Below are 20,308 nucleotides of genomic sequence, written 5' to 3' on the forward strand. Positions count from 1 at the left end.
CAAGCCAACAGTTATTATCATTTCCTGATTATTTCACTGTCCCTAGAAAATTTAATGGATGCAGTTTTCAAAAGCATTCATGTTCAAATGTTTCATGGAACTTAAGCTCCTCATTGACAAAAACCTCTAAAATTTAGCCTAAGCTTAAGCCTTGAAATGCTATAGGCACTTAGGAGCCAAAGCCTCCATGAACCCCTGATACTCGCAACTCCTTCCTGAAAACAGACTGGCTCATAAATCACTGAACATTTTGTCCAAAAAAGCTGTATTTTTGCCCTGTTTTAATCAGGTATAAATCCACTACTCCAATTGGATTTATTCCCAGCAATATCAGTCTAAGTTTCATGAACCTTATGTAAAACCTTGAATGTATAAAACTTATACTCAATCCTCTCTTTTTCTTTTGTGTAGTTGTGTGGAGTTTGCTTTTTAAATTTTATTTAATTTTCCATCTTTTTTCCTTACTTCTTTGCTTCCTTTACACCCTCCTCTTACATTCTTCTCTTCTGTCAGTGTTTCTGTCTTCATTCAGTGCTTCTCCATTGCCCTCTTTCCACAAGAATTCAAAAATATTATTTAAAAATGTTAAAACTAGGATGAACACAGCATTTTGAAAGAAACAAGACTGTATCTAGAAAAGTTTGCAGAAGATTTTTTTTTTTCCTTTTTTAAAAAAAAAAGCATTTGCTCCTTTACAAGTCTCAAAACATCCTCTAGGTCTGAGGGTGCTTTGATGGAGAAGGTATAAAGTGCATAGCCTTAGTGAAGGACAAGATGACGGAATATTTGTTCTGTTGACATCAAAACACAGTAGCCACAAAAATTTCTTCTAAACCAGTCAATGCACTGCCTTTTTCTCAAGGGAATCAAAGAAACACTTGCATGCAGCAGAGGTTTAAACAGATATTTACAGAACACAGTTACTGATAGGGATCTGTAAGCACCACATCTCAGTGCAATTTTCTTGATGTTTGACATCCTGCATCAGCCCATCACCAAGCTCTGTCTTGAGCTTTCACAACCGGTGGCTGGATCCAGCCACAACTGGAGAAAAGCTGAGAACTCTCTTTTCATGCATATTTAGGAGTCCCAGGGATAAGAATATTATTACAAACTCTTTAACATCCCACCCTTATACAGATCTTGAGGTGGCCTTTCTTCTCAAACTACACTTGCTTAAGGATAAAGTGTGTCCTGTACTTTATCTGTTTGCAAGTTGTAAGTTAATCATTAAATCATTTTGGCAAATGTGTTCTTCTTCATGGACTGTCTTCAGCCTGTTGATACCTTAAATACACCTTATATTCACCCTCACCTCATTCTCTCCCCGAAGCTGCCATCAGACTGTGAATCTCAAAGCTGAGAGGACCTTGGTAAATTTTCCTCACTGTCTGGGTTAAGCAAAACTGGGGAAAACAGCTGTGTAAGTACAGATATGAATTCAGTGCTACAAAGCTCAGCTGGGACCAGAGCTGGAAGCAAAAACTTGGTTAGTTTGACAAATATGATACAAGTATACTTCTACCACACACAGCAAGTAACAAAAACCCTGTGCCAACTTGCTCCCTTGCTCTCCGTCATCACTGCAAGTCCTCTACATTACAGAAAAAAGGAACAGCCCTTATGGAACCGTGATCTTATTTACATCATCACATAACCAATACATTAAATAGTTATTGGAGATTAATTTTGCCATGTCCTTGGTGCAGTGCTTTCTGATGAAGTGTGCACAAACACACATCTGGTCTATTAAGCTATGGAAACATTGTGCGAACCATATGGTAAGGGTTGATGAAAAAAAGAGACCAGTGAAATCTTCAAACCTAAATACATTTGCCAGAGTTGGGGTCTGAACCTGACATCAGCCAGTGCCAAGCTGCGATAACATAATTAAAAATGTGTGATGTTACATGGGTTCAAGCAAGATTCCAGTCTGAAACATTCCACGTGAAATGTCCAACTTCATTAGGTGAAGCTTTACACAATCGTAAGACGTTACTGAAAAAATAACTTATCAATACAATCCACAACAGTGTGAAACTTTATCATGTCTCTTTTTACAAAAAGTACCAAACTAAATATATGTGCCTCTCTTATTAAAAGATGCTGCTAGTTTTCTACCTGAGATTAGGAAGTCTGACTAACAGATCTTTGAAAATATATTTTATTTTCATAGGTATCTTGGAAGTACAGCTTTGTAGCGAATTTTGCACTCAGGTATCTCAAGATATGATAATATAGTTAATTATATCAAAATAGGAGTATTTCGGCTGTTTGGATTTGTGTGGGAGGATATAAGACAATAACAACTTTCGATTATGTAAAATCAGTGGCTTCAAGTGGCTTCAAAATTGTTATTTTAGATTACCAGTGCCAACTCTCAGGCACACCTTTTCAAATTTTCAGTTTGATTTCATATATATGATTATTTTGTTTTTATATTTTAAACGGGAGCAGGTAGCAGTGCCGGGTTCTGGTATTAATTACACATGGAAACAGAAAACCTGAAGTAAACCTGGTAGCATTTTAAGAATCCAGCTATTGTGAATTCATCTGGAATTCATTGAGCTACCCCTGGCTGTAATGAATTCGTGCTGTATTAGTAGTAATATCACATGTACGCTAATAGATGTTCTACTGAGATCAGTATTATTTAATCAACTCAAAGGATTAGTTTAAGATCAATTTTCTTTTAAATATATTTTTTACATAGCTTTCTACTGAAGCATGGCTTCCCACAAGACAAAAAGAAGACATCAGAAGAAAAATATGCATAAAAAAATACACAAAATCTGACATTTTTGTCCCCTTAGGAAAGAAACAAGAAGCAAAGAATCATATAGTCTATCCCCCATGTAAAATACATTGTGTTTATTTATAAAACAACGTTCTCCGTGGGAAACAAAATGTTCAACTCTACAAAAGTGAACATATGCATATTCAAGAGAAGTATTAGGATGCATCAAAGTAAAAATGGCATATCTTACTTGAACAGAAAAAAATGATGCAAACAATCTGTAAAGAACTGAGAGTATCTGCACATTTCTGCTTTGTCAGGCATGCTAAATAGGAGAACACAAATGACATGCGTAATATTTCATTTGTGCCAGCTGCATGCCAGGCATATGGAAGAAATGGAAAAACAATAGCCTGGATACTTTTGGCTGGAAAGGGAAGGCATTCTTAACTATTTGCTATGTCTTGTGCACTGCACCAGAAACACCGATGTGACTAGAGTTGCCCTTTTTCAGCTTCAGTCCTGTTCACCAGTAAGTTTATAGCCCCTCCCTGGGTGACCTGGCTAAGATGAACGGGCTGGTCGGATCTCAAGACTCAGATCCAATTCATATAACCAATCAGCGCTTCACAGACTGATGGAAAACACAGCTCTTCCCGAGTCAAATGGTTCGGCATCACTGAATAAATCAGAAAAAGTAAAACTAAAGGATTGGTAAGCTCACTGCTTCTCACATGTGTAGGGGAACCTCTGTAAACATCACGAGTCAACGCTACACCAAAGCAACGGTGAAATGCAACCACAGGTGAAGAATGCATAGGTACACAATTAAAAGCATATGACTGAGAATTGTGTTGAAAAAAAATCTTGCAATTCCAACGCATATTTCTACTTACTCTCCTCCTCTGGGGGTCCTGGAGGTAAAAAAAGGCATTTCTGTTTCCTGTACTTTGAAGACAGACTAGCTTTTTTCATTATTTCTTAAAAGAAAGAAACCACTGCAAGGAAGTGGCAAAAAGATATAAATAGGGGATACCTGGTTCAAACAATTCTACTTTTCTTAGCTAGTATATTCCACCTACAGACAGCAAGCCTTAGGAATCATCAACATTCCTTATGCAAACAGTGGCACTTTTTTATCCTTTTATTTATCTTCCTCCTCAATTCTATCAACCAAAAGCAGAAACAGTTCTTAACAGAGTTTAGGGCAGTGATCGTGAAATAAATATTTTGGGGACCTAAAACATAATTCAGGAGAGCTGCTTTCTTAGGATGCAATATTTACACATTCATGAATCCTGTGTGTATTCACCTGTCTGAGCCATCCCCCCACAACAACTTTAAATCTCTGCCGGCCAAATAGATGTTACATTTCTACAGTTTTCAGGAAAAGGGAGAAAACTTACTAATGCCCACGTGGGAAAACAATGATGTCTCTCAGTCCTTAGTAGACATCAAATAATTCACACAGGAGGGTATTATGAACATCCTAAATGCAGAAAAAGTTTGAAGGAGGTTTTGCTGCTTAGCAGACCTCAGTGAATCTATTTCCAAAGCCATTCTCTTTGGCTTGTGGATTTTCTACAATCCTTTTCAATTCCACATCTCATTTCTCCTTCCTTTTCTCAGTTCAGACTATCTGGCAATGTTTCCAAAGATGCAGTCCTTAGTACTTCAGTATCATCTCTTTCCCAGCGACTTTAATTTTAATTATCATAAGGTACAGCAACATATAGCAACTTAAAACTAACCGCTATGCAAATTCAACAGCAGCTTTCGTTCCTGTAGTTCACCTATCTATTGCTCTAAAGTCATGTTTTTGTAACCCTTCAATCAGCTTCCAAAGTCAACAAACATATTCAGGCAATCAATACCTTGTAGCAATCTATTTTTCACTTGCAGTTACTTCAAAAATTGAGGTATCGGTATCTCTTTACATATTCTGCATCCCTGTCAGTGCTTGTCTCAATAAATATTCACAACTATCTTCCTGTTGTGCTCTGAACTGTACTCTGGACTTCAGTGCACGACCAGGAAGCTTTGGTGTCTTTGTTAGGAAAACGCCTGCATTTAAGGGAAGTTCCAAGTGGTGCGGCTTTGCACTAATCATCTACTACATTTCTGCATACAGCAATCTGTGAAAAAGCTCAACAGGGAGGTCTGCCAAGCGTCCCCTGGGATAGCCTTTGTGTAAGAAGGGGAATTTGGAAGTTAATTAGAGACAATCTGTTTTTTATATTGTGTTTTAAAAAGCTAATTAGAGTTAATAGGAATTCAAATGATTCTCATTCAGATTTGTTTGATATGGCTACTATTATAATTCAGCTTTTCATAGCAAAAAATGGACATTAAAAGTGACTGAACAGTGAAAGAATCCCACTTGCTGGAATCCAATTTTCTTACAGCAAACCTACCCGTTGTGTAAGAGTTGTGAAGGCACTGGGGATTAATTAAACAGCGTAAGAAAGATATGCTGAACATATGGATACAAGAGAACTACAGAACTTGCTAACATTTACCAAACCAGTCATTCACACAAGGAAAGGAGACCTCCTTGTGGAGCACACTGCCTCATAGCACGTGTGAAAAAGATCCTTGTTACAGTGCCCTCCTCAAGCACACCCAACAGCGAAGGAACAGCCACAGTCTCCCTTTGAACACAAATAGACACATTCAGGAGATTAACTGAACAGCTCAACTAGAAGGGGCAGAAATTATGCAGTGGCCACCAATCAAGCAATATAACCAGGTTTCTAAACAGAGCAGCACTTTGATCACAAGAGAAGGGCTACCTTGCACAACAGAGAATAGCAAAGAACTCCTTGAACCAAGTCCAGCACACTCCATGCTTCAACAAAGGGTCACACAGTACCATTACAGCTGAATCCCAGCTACAACTGGATCCAGAATAGATCCCCCAGTCTATCTTAGGAAAGGAAAAGAGGCCATGAGTGCTGTGGGTAGCTAGGATGGGGCAAGGAATAAGTCTGCAGAAACACTGGCAGGAAGTGGGACAGTGCAGAATGAGGTTAGTACTGAGCTGGGACCACCCGGGACTACAGATACCTTGTACTAAATGGATCACTTTTCTTACCCAGCTTTGGCAGAGGCTTAGCACTATTCTATTATAGTAGCAGGCTCTGCAAGGGCAGCACCGATCACACATTAATTTTGACACTGCACAATAAGCTGAATAATTTCTTTCAGTTCAGTCCCTGCCTACCTACTTTTGGCTCCTACTCACAGAGCAGGATGGCAAATGTTTAAGTTTTATATAAGAAAAAGGTTTTGCCAAAATGCTTGCTGAATAAAAAAAAGAATTTCAAGAAAAATTAAATCCCATGAAGTTCCAATGTCATTAATGTAAAATCTCTCTTTTTTTAACACTGACATTTTCACATAATGATATTTTCTGCCAAGATCATATTTAGCCACTATATTTTCAGCTAAACCTAGGTCTTAATCTGTCTCAGAAGCACTGACTTCTTACTCCAAAGCTCTCCTACACTGTCCATGAATTTCATATATGTTTACGCTACACTTCCTAATCCACACAGGTTTATATGATCACAGTAAATTTTAACAATGAGCACAAAAATTATCTGTCTTGCAATCTGCCCAGTAAAACCTTTATAAATGAAATATATTTCACCAAGTGTGCTTTACTTTAAATTCATGCAGATCAGAAGAATAACTTAAGCAGAACTTCCTACAGAACAAAAATATCAGAATCCAGACATTTGTACAGATTTTTGTATTAGAAGTTCATAAACTTCTGATTCTCCCTACTCCTTCTTCAATGAGGTACCACCTTGATAGACAAATTTCCTGCAACTTTTCTCACAGGACACATAAGAACAAACTCAGAGTACTGAAAAATTAAACAATTAGACTCTTACCCTTGTGGATGTAGGTAATTTCATTAAAATTCACTGTGGCAAGGGATATTTCAGTCTCCATAAGACTCTTCCCTGCATTAATAAAAACTAAGCTTGAGGCTCTTCCTATCCCTGTTTCCCCTTCAGCGTTAATAGCCAAACAGATTTACCAATGAACTGATCTCCTCTAGGATAAAATACACTGAGACAAGCTGCACCTAAAGAGGGAAGAAAAAACTCTTCTCTGCAGGAAATACATAATGCAGCTTTTATAGCATTCACTGCAAACAAGCAGGCCAATGTGCTAAGTTTGTTTACTGAGAAAAAGCTGCTGTTTCAATCATCTGTAAACAGAAACTATATGAGTACCAGAATAATTTTTGAGAAATAAATAAATTTAGTAAAGCATCCAGTTTGGATAACTTATTAAAAGTCTTGTGTTACAAATATCCTCATTCTTGCTGCTTCTTGTGAGTTACTGAGAGACATCTGGCTTCATAGGTATTGTGCCAAAGCCAATGAACATGAACATAAACATGGTGTAACTATACCAGTTTTATTGTTTAACGGATCTTGCCTTGCTGAACATTTCCACAGGGAGAAATGAGATATTAAGCATCATTCCTGAAGGTATTCAAGGTGGGTTTTGTCATGGCATGATTAGGGTTGAAAGCTTTCACTCCTTAATAATCACAAGTGATATTATATTGGCTGTGTTATCTTACCCAAGCGTTCAGAAGGAAGGCAGAGTTCCGGAGACAGAACATGGTCAAGCCCAACACCCCACTATCAGACACCCAGTCACATATTCCATTATACAACTAGTTAGGATTCTTGCCACTACTGAGACACTGGAAAGGTCAGGAATTCTATCTAGTGGTTTGTTTTCTTGGTCAGAAGCAAGCAAAGATGTCTTCACTTTCACATTAGAAAGATGCTAGACTTTGCTGCTGACCTTCCCATCACCAGGTGCTGAAAGCAGCAGAACCACTGTGCTGCCACTGACAGAGAAGAGGTCACTGAGGCAATCTCTGAAGGAAAAAGTAAACCAGATGCATCTGGCAGGCTTAACTCTTCTGTGGACCCCTGAGATTTTCCGTCTTGCCGAATTTCAAGAGAAAATTAAGAGACCCCAAGTCTTGCTGTGCTGTGCTGGGTAGCAGATGGCTGGAGCTGTGAATTCTCTAATACCGCCATGAGACAAAGGAGATTCCTTAGTCCCAGAGCCTTTCTGCCCAAAGCCCGTAAGATGCCTATGATGCACAATGCCTAAAGAAAGAAACTGTAATGCTTACGGAGAAGAGGAGAGACAAAATTAAAAAGACACAATTGAGTTACTAGGATTTTGAGTCTTTCTCCTTCGAGAAAAAAATACTGTTAGGTTAAGCCATTTATCCAGAACTTTGATGTTTTCACTAACAGTCTGGATGATGGGACAGAGTGCAGCCCCAACAGACGTCAGTGGATCTATTTTTCTTCGTCCTGTGGAATTTCTACAATCCTCTTTAATTCCATGCCTCCCTTCTCTTTCCTTTTCTCAGTTCAGATTATCTGGCAATATGGTTCTTAGTACTTCAGTACCCTTTCTTTCCCAGTGACTTTAATTATCACAAGGTATAGCAACACAGCAACTTAAAACTAAACGATATGAAAATCCAACGAGTTTGCTGCTGACACAAAACTGGAAGGAATGGCTGATGCACCAGAAGGACCTAAACAGGCTGGAGAAATGGGCTGATGGGAGCCTCATGAAGTTCAGCAAAGGGATATGCAAAGTCCTGCCCTTGTGGAAGAATAAATTAACCCCCTCGATACCCCCACGCAAAAGGACATGCTGGGGGCCAACCACTTAGAAAGCAGCTTTGTAGAAAAGGATCTGGACACCATGTTGAATATGAGGCAGCAATGTACCCTTGCCACAAAGAAGGCTAACGGCATCCTGGGCTGCGCTAGGAGGAGCATTGCAGCAAGTTGAAAGAGATGAACTTTCCCCTCTGCTCGGCACTGGTAAGGCCACACCTGGAGTATTGTGCCCAGTTCTGAGCTCCCCAATATAAGATAGATGTGGAGCTACTGAAAGAGTCCGGTGAAAGGCCACCAAGATGATTAATGGACCAGAGTATCTCTCCTATGAAGAAAGGTTGACAGAACTGGGACTGTTCAGCCTAAAGAATATCTCCATCCTTGGAGATATTCAAAAGCCATCTGGACATGGTCCTGGGATGTCTGCCCCAGGTGATCCTGCTAGAGCCGGAGGGTTGGACATGATGACCTCCAGAGGCGCGTTCAAACCTCAAGAGTTCAGTGGTTCTGTATCACCTTCAAAGTGTTAGAAATAACACTGTTATGAATAAGTATATGTTGAATTACATATGTAACCTTTTCACTTCCACTACCTCAAAAGAACATAACAGAAAAAGGAAACTAAATCCACCAAAGCAAGTATATATCTAGGTATTCTGAAGTATATAAAACCATGTCTGAGAGAGAATAATACAAAACCATGTAACACAGTAAATACAAATGAGGAGTATCTGAAACTTGACTTATGTGTGACTATTTCACTGCCATGTACCGTGTAAACTCATGCCTTTCCTGGTTCCTTACATTAGTTAGAGCTTTTTTTTTTTTCTATGTTCCTCAGACACAGACAGATTTAGATGATTTATAAAATCTGCCAGCAAGCTGTTGCCAATTTTAGTATATACATGATTTAAACCTGGTTTTAGTTTGATTGACATTTTGCTTATTTAAAACACAAAAATTGGCCACTAAGGGGGAAAAAAATCCCTTGCTTTTAACAAGATCATGGAAATATTAGCAACGGCAGTCTATAAATCACTAAAAACTTAGACTCCCAGAGAATTAACAGTCAGTGTGTCAAACAGAATGGAGGTTTGATGGGGAAGGAATATGTTTTGCTGGCAACAACTATTTTGCTTCACAAAACCAAGTCCAGTTATAAAGGGCAGTCCTATTCTAACATAAGTATGGTTTCTAGTGTTCCGCTTAATAATACAGGAAAGCAAATATAAGAAAATTAATTCTCAAGCATATCAACAAGTAACAGCAGCTTTACCAAATACAATAAGAGACTGGTTTCATATAATCTCGCCTTAATGCTGCTAAAGATACTGATAATTTCACACTAGAAATCTCAACAGGAGATAAGAGATATGCTCCCAGACCATGTCCATCTCCTTTACTCAGAGAAAATGAGAATAGGGCTGCAACCAGAAAAAAAAAAGAGGGGGAAAAGGGTCATGACAGGGTTGAGTAGGGACTGATACTGCCTGGTTTAAGGAACACTAAGAGTTATTTAACACAACAGAAATATTCTGTATAAAGGAAAGCTGAGGTAGGCCAGTATTTTGTGGCAGACCAAAACACACGCTTTTATCCAAATATGGCCATAGCAACTTGTGGTCATTGTTCATTTATACATGGGTTAGGAGCTGTTTGTGAATTGGAACTTGATTAAGTTTTCAAAATGCTTTTAAAATCACACCAAGAATTGAATTGTGAAGGTGAAAAGTGTGTCACTGCCTTCTCAGAAGGTCTGCAAAGGCAAGCATTGTCATTGGCACACAAAGACAAGTTATTCCCTTGTCACAACACCTCAAAGCTCTATATCTAGCAAAGTAGGTAAAGTTGATTTTTATGAGCTTTTAACATACTGGAAATTGGCTAAATCATGCTTAATCACAATTCATTATCTCAAGAAATTGAGCCTTCTCTTCGTGGTATCTAAAACATTTGCCTAAATCTTCAGGAATTCTCAGAATACTATGTAGCTGATAGTTCCTCATTTTTCCATGCAAATTCAAAGCCAATCATTTTCCAGCTCCGGATGTGTTCAGCAGCTGTAAAATCCCATTTATACTAACTACATATATCAGAACATTTGTCTCAAGCAGAGGTGGCTGATGAGCAGTGACCAGACAAACATCACAGAATCTTTTACAAACCTGTGTTATTTATGGTACCATGACTACTGCAACCCCATCTTGAAGTAGGTGAAATTGAAGAATGGGGTCAGGGGTAAAAAAGAGGTAAAATGACACAAAGTCATGTGTAAACGAGAATATGAGAGAAAATGCTCTGCATCCTGAGCTCTAGTTTCTTGCTCATTTCTAAGAACGCACCCATACGGTCATCACCTCCATCAAACTACTTTTGTTACTACATGTTTTAGAGTGTTACACAAAGCTTTTGTTTACAACACTTACCCACCACTAGATCATGTCCTTTGGCTCTACAGCATCCTGTTTAATGTTGGAAAATATCTATGCAATGTCTCTGCTACTCATTCTTTCCTCTGCATTTTAAGTCTAAGCCCAGTTCTGTTACTATCAGAGTTGTTTCATTATTTTCATGAAATACCAGTGCAGCTGTTACTAGAGATGGGGTAATCACGTGCATGTCCTCTACTGCCTGCAGAGAACTCTGGTAGGTCCTTTTCCCCTCTTTATAAATAACAGTGCCATTTGCTTGTTAAATATAATGCAAAATCAGCAAGGCTAATGTGTAAAAACCCGCAGGTCAGCACAGATTATTACAACTTCTAAATTCATGTGCAACCTGGTTGGCCAAAATATGCCCAAGGACAGAGCAAGGTTAAGACCGCTACAGAGATGAAATCTAAACATCATCAGTGTAATGCAAAACGCGTGTGTGGCAGTAACTGGAGACAGCCATACACAGTGAGATAAAGCTTTTGGCAGAGAGAGTTCAGCAATCTGGTCATGCTGTTGAGTGGAAAGAGCTACAGGCAACTTTGGGCACGTTCAAGAGAACACAAAAAGATGCAGGGCATTTTACCTACCAAGCACAGGCAGCAAGCAGATATTGTGAATCATCCTGCAGCACTTTGGAAGATTATTTAGGTGATAATAACAGGAGACATACCCCTGAAGTTTACTATCACTAGGGCAGCATGTCTTCATTATTGTTTCCCACTTAGATTGTTTTGTGGGTTTTTTTTTAACATTGTTTAAAATTAAAATGTCCTATAAACAAATGCATCTGTCATTAAAAACATATATTAAAAGATACTTTCTGTTATGAGTTTAATTCATAGTAGGGGATCTCAGTAAGTTTAGATTTTACCAGTACTGAAAAGCTTATGCAAAGTAAAATCATATGGAAAATAAAGTATGAGAAACACAAAATAACTTGGCAACTGAATTGTAGTTCTGGACTCTCTTTGCCAGGTTTGACCATTAAAACTCAATCTCTTCATTTTCCCTTCTGTTTTCAAACGGATTTTCAATTCCCTTTTGTTCTGTGGCACAGTTTCAACAGATGAGATAAAGAATGTTGCCCAGCCAAACTAGCCTAAAGCTTGATGACAAGAACACTTCTCTGGGCATGGGAGAGGAAGGTTTGGATATGTTCTGGATACAAAAGTTATTGAACTTAATCTTCTCAATGCTAAGTGACTGTTCTCATATCATACTATTATATATAAGTGAGTGTGGGCATCATCACTGTCACATCTCTGCAAAAGAAAAAATGTAGAGCCTCTTAGTTCTTTAAAATAAAAGGATGGCAGTGAGCAATGTATCTCCAAAGTAGAAACTGCAGAAATGCAATGTACCTAAGCCTGCAGGACTTGTAAAGCTTTTGTTGGAAACTTAGATCTAAACTGATTAGCCCAACTTTCTACTAAGTCCCTGGCAAGCAAGGATGGAAATAAAAACAGAGTGCTGACTCCCAACTGCAGCAGCCACAAGGGGCGGTGTCACCTTGCAAAAACATCGTAGTCACACTGAACAGTCCCCGCAGAGAACTAGTAACAAAACCAGAAAACCTGGGCCAATGCACAGCTTCAGCAAAGAGTACAGCAAAGCAATGATGCCACCCCTCGATCTAACAGGGTAATCGGTTCATATCCAGTGATTTCATCTCGTCAAGCAGACGGTCTGCACAACCTCTCTATTTTAACAGATTATATTGCATTTCTGCAAAAGCTGCAGTAACTCTGCATTTAATAAAAATCTTTATTTGTATTGTCGTCTGACAAATGTTAGATCATTGCTTAGGTTGCTGCTTCATTACACGCAAGTTCATGTTCCTAGACTCCTTCATTAACATCTTTAAAAGCTTAAAGACACTTATCAGATCAAATGTGGCAAACAATTCAGCTAACACCCTTTGCTGTAGCTCAATGAATTTTCCTCAGTAACAAGAGTGACCTGAACCTTAGAGTCAAGTATTTACTCTTGGTCTACTGGTCCACTGACTGTCAGGTTACAACCACAGAACAGCGTACCTTGAGCCACAATGCCAGGTTTTCCACTCAAATCAGATTTCAAGGGAGACTATAAGGGCCAATTAGCATCAAGCTGCTAGTCATATTACTACGCCATCTGGTTTCCATTTTTACGCTCCTAGCAACGCCAGATCATGAGGTTTGGATGAGGCCATCCATTGTGCAGGAGACAAGATAACTAGAGTGAACTTAACAATTGTTCTACTCTTCTCTAGTTTTTCTCCAAAAAATTTTGCTAAAGCTGACTAACACAACAAGCAGTGAATAGCATGTCCTTCTGAGCTCATTAATGACTTAGAAAATGAAGGATTTTATTCAAATTGTACTAGCAAATCCTTTCTTCCTTTGCTTTCCTAGCTACTTTGCAAGCGGTCCCACTGCCCACCCTCTAGTGATTTCTTAAGGGCAAAGAGAATCCAAAATAGTATTTCCTGGTTTCTTAAGGGGCTGCCAGACTGAAAATTAATCAATGACTAAACTGTAAGAAACTCTTAAGTTTCTTTAACATTTATTTATTTATTTAACACTTATTTATTACTTAATGAGTATCATTAAAAATAATTAAGAAGTAAGGCAGTTAACCTCCCATGTGACCTATGTGATAAATTGAGAGAGGAGCTTCCTGCTACTTAAAGCAGAATTGTACAAGCTGTTTTCAACCTGACACATCCCATACTTAGCTCAATGCTGTTCTTGTGCAAAGACATCTGACAACTTAAAAGCAATTAAAGAAATGGTAGTGAACAAATATTGCCCTGATTTTCAGATAGAGGTATTTTTAACAATCCACATCACTCCTAGACTGCTCGTGTTTCTTCTGCTCTTAACTAGCAGAGCAGATGAGTTCTGATGAAGACATCACAAAAAGTTCAGAAGTGAGGAATTTGTCTCCATGCATTAGAATCAGACTTCCCATGGCAGCAATGTGCAAAGTGAGGTGTAGGTAGTGAGGTGTAGAGGAATGGCTCAGAGTACAGACCCAGCAAATGTGGCCTGGGTACCTCATTTTAGCTCATCTCACTGTCATGACACATTGATGGTCATTTGTTCTTTCATTTTCTCAAAGAAAGATATGCATACATTTCTAAAAACACATGAAAAAGGGATGTTTTTCTTGAAATAAATTATACTCTTTAAAGAATTCCTCCTTCCATATGGGAATAGACACCTTATTTTAAAAAAAGTCATCCTTTACCATTTTCTTAAGCTATCCCATACTTTGGGGAAAGAATTTGAATATTTTGCATGCCTATTTTCAGTAATGATTAACATTTTGACAACAGGATACCTAACTTCCCTGGAGATTTAACCGTAGAAAAAAAACATATAGACACTCTAATTTTCAAGTGGAAATTAAGGAATTATTCATATTTTGGCTTCAAATATTTCTAATGCTAATAATACACTTTTCACAATATATTTACCTCATCAGTAATCATAATTTGACGTTACCTGAATTGTACTGTATTCCTGGCAACACAATTAATTGAACAAGTCCATCATGGTCATACATCGGAAGTGACACGATTAGAAAGCAGTCACAAAATAACAATTGTCATCTAACATGTTGTAATCATACAGCAGGATCCTATCAAAAGTCCTTATGGCCTTTGCTACCGATCTTCAAGACCCTTTGTTCCTCACTATCTGATGACCCATTAACAAGTCTAAGTCCCCGCGTATAAATCTGTTCTTGTGTTCTTCAGAAGACCTGTTCTGAATTTAAAGGTAAACTGCAGTAATACCAGGTTAGTAAGTCTAAACTACCCAAGAACAACTCAGTTTTCTATTAATTCATCAATAGGAAAACTTCCAATGTGGTATGAGCAAACACGCAGTGGATTAACATCCATCTATCATTTCATCAACCTTCAGGCTGGGGATTATGTAGTGAAGGGCACTAAGCTGTAAAGAGCTGGATTCAGTGAATTTCACACTACCTGTTAGCACTGTAACATGACATCATCGAGCCCGATAGATTTTTCAAGGCACGGAAAGTTCATCGAAGTTCTGCTCTTTTTGATTGTGAAACAGGATTCCCGTCTTCACTTGAAACCTTTAAAAATAATTGTTCATCAGTTAAGTTGTCTTTACTGCAACAGCAAACACAGGCAAACATCGAAGCTGAGCATCAGGTTAAGTACTTCCTCCCTTCTGGATCAACCTTTTAAAGAGCAGCAAAAGAAAAGCATCTAAAGCTTGTCTGAACTAAAGTATGTGAACTCACTGTAGTTCAAGACTAAACTGAAAGGGTACTGATAATGTATGTGCCTAGTGCCATCTCCTGGTAGCTTAGAGGTAAAACCATCATAAATACCTTACTAATTTTTTTTTTACGTATCCTTTAGAAAAAAAGTCAGGTCTTCAGGGGAGGGAAAAATAAATTAAAAAAATTAAAAAAGAAAAAGAAAAATTGAATGTTGTTCTACAGAAGTAGCTTTCAAAATTCTCAAAACCTACAGAAAGTTATTTTACTCTACAAGGTAGTCTGTATCTGGACATTATTACTTTCAAGCTAAATAGCGCTCTTAGACTGGCTTAAATAAGGAAACATGAACCCTCTTTCATTTTATAGAAGAAATAACTTGCCACGTGACTAAGTTTAACTTCAAAACACATTCAGTAACAGATAACATTTAAAATTAAAATTTATTTTAAAAATTTCTACACAGTGTTCAAAAACAAAATAAGGAATCCCTTTGGGAAGTCTCCTCATCTTATTATTAAGTTATAGTACAGCTTTTTAGCCCCTACTGACTCATTTTAAAATCGATTTCTTTTAAGAAATACTTAAAGTTCAAGACAATATTTCCCAATTGCACCGACCGCTCTTTCACTGTTGTTGGTGAAATAATACAGTACTGTTATTTTTAATAACAATGCTTGTTTTTCAAAACAGCATTAGCCAACTTGAAAAGAAATGCTACCATTATTTTGACAGCTGACACAAGGCACCTCTACTTATCCTGTAAACTTTAATGCTACAAAGACTGCTGAAAACAAATTTTACCAACAACAAAAAGAAAATAAAATGAGCTTGGTAATAAAACGCCTGTCAAAAAGTGCAGTATTTTATATTAATTCTAGAGTTAATTCCAGACAACCAATCAGAAAAGGAATCTTGGATGAGAGCTGTGAAGACACAATGGAAGGCAGTAAAGCTCACCCACACCAAAGAGATTTAAAGACAGGAAAGTGATTTAAAGATTTAGAAGATTTAAAAATAATTCTTACAAAAAGGAATAGTGATGGTATTTGGCTGTGCTCGTGGCCTATCTTATGTCCAGGAAAAGATTTTCCTGGGAACCACCCACATGTCACACCCTCCCACAGCACAGAAATTAAACAGCTGATGGAGAAAAGTATCAGTTTCACCAAAAATCATGGAAATTCAGCCAACAGAGAACTGCCTCACCCAGAATGTTGCCTACAAATACTGCAAGCTGGGCTCAGGAATGGAGGGAGCAACAGGTCTGACCTGCAGAAATAGAATCAGCTCAACGCTTGCCACGAATTTCAAGTGCTGGCAACCAAAGCCATGCACAGAAAATAGGAGGGGAGAAGGCAAAAGGGCCAGCTCTTTTATGGGCTCATAAGCAGAGAATTTCCTTCTAAAGTGTGGGAAGAAATTAATCACAAGATCCACCAGAAAAGGTGAAGCACTAAGGGTCTGTTGGCCAGAGTAAAAATTCCCTTCTACACACAGGAAAAACTGGTTTTACCAAGGCTTAATATGACAATTTGTTAATGTGACATGAGGACTTTTGTAGCAAACAGAACTTGGATTTCATAGACTATTCTGCTATGTTGGAAGGCAAAAGCTGTCCACATCATCCTGAGGTTAAAAAAAAATTGGGAGTGAACTCTACAATGGATGATGTCTTCTATTCTGCTGGACGACTATGGGAATGTGACCCAGGTTGCCTTAGAAAAGTGAAGGCATACCAGTGATTTGGATTGTCCCAGGTTCATTGACAATTGCCATGGAGAAGTAATCATTAAATGCTGCAGAAAAGCCAAGCTAAATAGGGTACATTTCCTTCCACAGAGAGAGAATTAAAAAAACACTGCCATAACATCGAGCTGTAATTGAGAAACAGGGCAATAGCTAAAGAATCATAAGAGACCTCAATTAAATACAACTGGGATTTCACTTTTCTTACGAAAATTAAAGTTTTAGCATGAGATAATTAAAGTAAGGATAGCCAGCTCCTGGTGCGCCAGAACACATAACTCAGCCTGTCATCCTCATTCCTGAGAGTCCCTCTGAGTTCGTCAGGAAGTGGGCTGTCAGCCGCAAAATCATTCCCCAACCCACGGCAGTCTCCATGCTCTTGTCCCTTGCAAGAGCCCCGCAGTGTTCCTCCTGTCATGTAGCTGGACCTGCCCTGAACACAAACGGCCATCATCATGACTTGGAGTATGCCCATTCAGCAACACGACGAAAGGCCTCCTGTCCCCATTACACTTGACATGGTCAAGCGGTGACTGCATACTAGTGACGTGTTGGATAAGCACACATTCCCCGAGTGCCTCAGTTGGGGGATACTGGATTGACCTGGCAGCGAAGCTGAGTGACAGCAACCTAAACAATGTAAAGAAAATGAAGATGAGCACTGTGGAGCTTAGGGCTTGTAACAGAGGAACAAGATGAGGTAATCAGAGAATGTGAAGGGAAAAGCGGCAGACACACATTGTCAAATAACTAAACCTTCACATGAGTGAATTATGGGTGGGAGGAAGGAGATTAACATCTTGATGACATGAGAAGAAAAAAAGAGGTGAAGACGAAAAGAACGTTTTAACAAAAGAAATACAAAGATCAAGGAAAAGAAAGACACCATATCATGGGCTTAAAACACCAAACTCTTCAAAATTAATGATTTGGTCATGGAAAAATAATGTGTTAAAAGACAAAGGGAAATATTAGGAACTATGCACCACAAAAGAAATTGACAAGTATTGAAAATATGCAGGTCTTCCCGTTAGATTACATTACAATATATATAAGAAATACAAAGAAAAGAAGTGGTACATTGTAAAAGGGAAATGTATTCTTGTAAAGAAAGAGAAAAAGTAAAATTCCAAAATGCAAAGGGGTTATTCTGAGGAGGGGGGACACATCAGGGCAGAAGCCAGTGCTAACTGCAATACAGAAAGGAGGACAGGGCAGCAACTCAGAGCTCTGGGAAACACCGTGTGCCAGGCTCAGTGAAGGAAACAGAGTTTGAACAGAGGCGCTGGAGATCACCACCACCTCTCAGCACCTGCCAGAACAATCTTAGGAGAAATAAAGAAGATTTAATTAAGTCTGTTGTTGATCAGCACATCTGCCTGGTCATATCAACAACAGATTTCCAAGCAATCTACACGGAAACACAGTAAAATGAATTTGGTAAAGCAAGAAGCATTTGCATTTTTTTCTTCCATTTGGTTTTAACAGCAAAGCAGCTGGAGGAGAAATGTGTAAATATTAATCACAAGCTCTACTATTCTTGCCTGGCCTCATGCAACAGGGTTTTCAAGCTCTTACATTTATCACGAGAATGTGCAGCTCTCCAAAAACCTCAGAGGAAGCAAAATGCATGAAAAGCCAAGTGGCGGGGAAGAAAATGGGGAGTTGAGACCGCTTTGGGACAGATTAATAAGAACATGCTAGTACATAAGGTTTGAAGCAAACCAGCTGATATTTACAACCATCTAGTTTCTAAAAGCTGGATGAAAAATGCTTCCATTACCACAGGCTGTGAAACACGCCACTATTACTCAGAAAATATTTTATTCAGAAGACTAATGTAAAACACAATCACTGGTGATCAAGACCCAGAATAAAATTCTCTAGGTTAATAGTTAAGTTATTCAGACTCTTTCAGAACTTCAGCACACGATTTCAGGACTATACCATTTGTTTTAACCACAGCAGTGTGAACCCTCAAGCAAACTGTACTTGCTCTTAGAGCAAAAACTGGAAACAACAGAAATTCTTAGCTTTCAAGAAAAAGTAATTCACTATGACAAAATAGGCAATTATGCTACTGATTCACTCTTTCAGCAGCTGGCCTACTGCACTAACAACCATATGGCTTTTATCCTGGGTTTAAAATACTTCTGTTTTGAACATCATTTCATTTTAAGGCTGTTCTGATCAGTTTCTTTGAAGGTAAATATGGGCATCTGACACAGGTATGTCTTGGATGGTAACGTCTACTCATTCCAGACACATCAGAAAAAAACATATTCAGGGAAGGATTTAACTTGCAACTCTTCTATACTGAATAAAGCCATTAATCTTTCACTTTATGTCCTTGTTGATTGATTTTATCAGCTGACCAGCTGGCCATCTAGTTACTATCCTAGCAGATTACAACTCCCCCTCCTCATTCTACTATTTAAATATTTCAGTACTTAACATTTATGTGCTGTTTAACTCGATCTCTCTTACCTGTCAACCTCTGCCAGTCTCCTCTGTTGCACAGTCACCGCTAGTTGCTGTGTCATCCTTGGTGTTCCTGTAATAACAGGATTGAGGAGCTTTTACCAACTGGCAGTTGCACCTGGCTGTGGCAGCAGGGGTGGGGATGTCCAGACATAGCTGGAGGCTTCCCGATCTTAATCCCTTTCATTCTGTTACCCACTATCATTATAGCAGCGTTCCAGTACTTGAAGAGTGCCTACAGTAAAGACTTTTTAGCAAGGCCTGTTGTGACAGAAGCAATGGTTTTAAACTAAGGGAGGGTAAACTCAGACTGGACATAAGAAAGAAATTTTTTACTGTGAGATGGTGAGGCGCTTGCACAGGTTGCCCAGAGAGGTGGTGGATGCCCTTATCCCTGGAAACATTCAAAGGTCAGGCTGCACAAGGCTCTGAGCAACCTGATCCAGTTGAAGATGCTCCTTCACCTGCAGGGGGGTTGGACTGGATGAGCTGCAAAAGTCCCCTTCTACCCAAACTATTCTGTGATTTTTATGGATTTAAGGAAAGCGTTTGTTTCATTCAGCTTTCCCAGGTTTTTGCTGCCTGCTTTCTAACAGCCTTTATTTTCTTCTTTCATATTTTCATAAACTATTTTTACTCTAGATCGCAGCCACAGGATTTACATCCTGAAAACTAGCATAACCCACCTGTAAACAGAAAAACTCCCCTCTGCGGAGCCTCCCTACCCTCTGGCAGAGCGACCTATCCGCCCAGCTCCGTGTCCTCTGCAAACTGACCGAGGCAACGCCCGATCCCCTCATCCAGGTGGCTGACAAAGGTACGCAACAGGACTGACGGGACTCAGAATGGCGTCCTTCTTCTCACCCCCGCCTCGCGCCCCTCCCGCGCCCGGCACGCGGCCGCCCCCTCAGCGGTCTGCGCGCGCCAGTGCGCGTGCGTGCGTGCGCCAGGAAAGCGGGGGGGGGATCGAGGGAGGGGTGGCC

General features: G+C 39.1%; 1 long non-coding RNA gene across 8 annotated transcripts in view; it reads right to left on the reverse strand.

Moving 5' to 3' along the window:
* LOC128851973 (uncharacterized) overlaps positions 1-20,173 on the reverse strand; it is a 121,654-nt gene extending 101,481 nt beyond the window's left edge. For all 8 annotated transcript variants that reach the window (XR_008449542.1, XR_008449544.1, XR_008449543.1 and 5 more), the window contains exons 1-3: positions 20,012-20,173; positions 19,332-19,398; positions 14,830-14,945 (exon numbers count right to left, since the gene is read on the reverse strand). This is a non-coding gene — a long non-coding RNA (uncharacterized LOC128851973). The remainder of the gene's footprint in view (positions 1-14,829; positions 14,946-19,331; positions 19,399-20,011) is intronic.
* Positions 20,174-20,308: the final 135 nt, after the last annotated feature.

Source organism: Cuculus canorus, chromosome 4, assembly GCF_017976375.1.
Source record: "Cuculus canorus isolate bCucCan1 chromosome 4, bCucCan1.pri, whole genome shotgun sequence".
Lineage (NCBI taxonomy): Eukaryota > Metazoa > Chordata > Aves > Cuculiformes > Cuculidae > Cuculus > Cuculus canorus.